The sequence below is a fragment of the Chaetura pelagica genome, unplaced genomic scaffold (genome assembly GCF_000747805.2).
Source record: "Chaetura pelagica isolate M959 unplaced genomic scaffold, ChaPel_1.0 scaffold266, whole genome shotgun sequence".
Taxonomy (NCBI): domain Eukaryota; kingdom Metazoa; phylum Chordata; class Aves; order Apodiformes; family Apodidae; genus Chaetura; species Chaetura pelagica.
This window is the reverse complement of record NW_009953799.1, coordinates 2079124-2080320: the sequence shown is the minus strand read 5'-3', so window position 1 is coordinate 2080320 and position 1197 is coordinate 2079124.

Here is a 1197-nt window from a genome sequence, read left to right as displayed (position 1 = left end):
AAACCTTTCAAGGCCAGTTATTTGTATTTTACCTGTGTATTTGGGATAGCAAAATGACCAATGTTTGTCAAGAGCATTTGAAAAGGGATGTGATCTGAGCGTTAGAAAGGCTATTTTCAAAGAGCTACCAGAAAAGAGGGTTTAGGTTTTATAACAGGTTGAATATTTTTACATTTGTCCCTACCAGGAAATTTTCCTTACTGTTTCTGAATTCTGATAACTTTGAACAGTTTAATTTGGAAAATCAATCAGTGTAATCTGCCAGCCCCTTACTCTCAGTGAGGGTTTTAGGCATGAGTCCAGGAGTCTAAAATACAAACAAAATGTTGCAGAGAGGATACAGGCAGGTGAATGTGAGGTTTTCATCCTCAGGGATTTTGTTTGGGGACAATACAGTAGGATTTGGTGCTTTCTGCTTGGAATTGCTCTTTTTTTCCCTGCATGCTCTGATGGGATCAGTGCTGTGGCAAACACGGTGCAAGGTGCCACCCAGAAAGATACTGAGTGGGAGGATGCCTAGGGAGTGATGAAGCTGGGATGGTTTGAAGAAGGCTTTTTGGGGTCAGTTCCTCATTTTTCACTCTGAGATTCTGCCTTCTGTGAAATGCTGCTGCTGTTATGTAACTCCATGGGGTGCTGGCAGGAGGTGGACCACCAGGTGTGGAGGAGATGAAAGATTCAGCTGTTGGAAAAAAAAAACAACAACCAACAACCTGACTGCTGGAGGGACACACGGGAGCTATTTCTTTTGGTGGAGAGGAAGGATGCAGAGGCTGGACATGGATCCAGAGAAGGCAGAGGAGTGCTGAGACTCTGAGGGACAGGAAAGGTCTCTGAAGCATTGGAGGGGGGCTGTGAGAGGGGTAAGCAGACAGCTGGGTTGGTTTCTCCCCTGCCTTGTGAAGCAGCTGTGATTGTGTCCTCCTTACACAGCGTGCAGGACGGGGCTGTGAATCAGTGTTTCACCAGGGCTTGTCAGCTGTTTTGCTGCTGCAGAAGCTGGAGAAGGGGCAGTAAATGAAAGGACAGCTGGTGGGAAGAGGAAGCTTTATTAAGGCTTGGTTGGGTCAATGAAGCAACCAAAAAGACAAACACACACCGACTGCTACAGACCTGGAAAGTTTCTGCCTTTGTGGGAGCTGTGCAGATGTGTGGCTGCTGCTTAAACCGGGTTTCTTGGAGGGGTGAAAGCAGCAA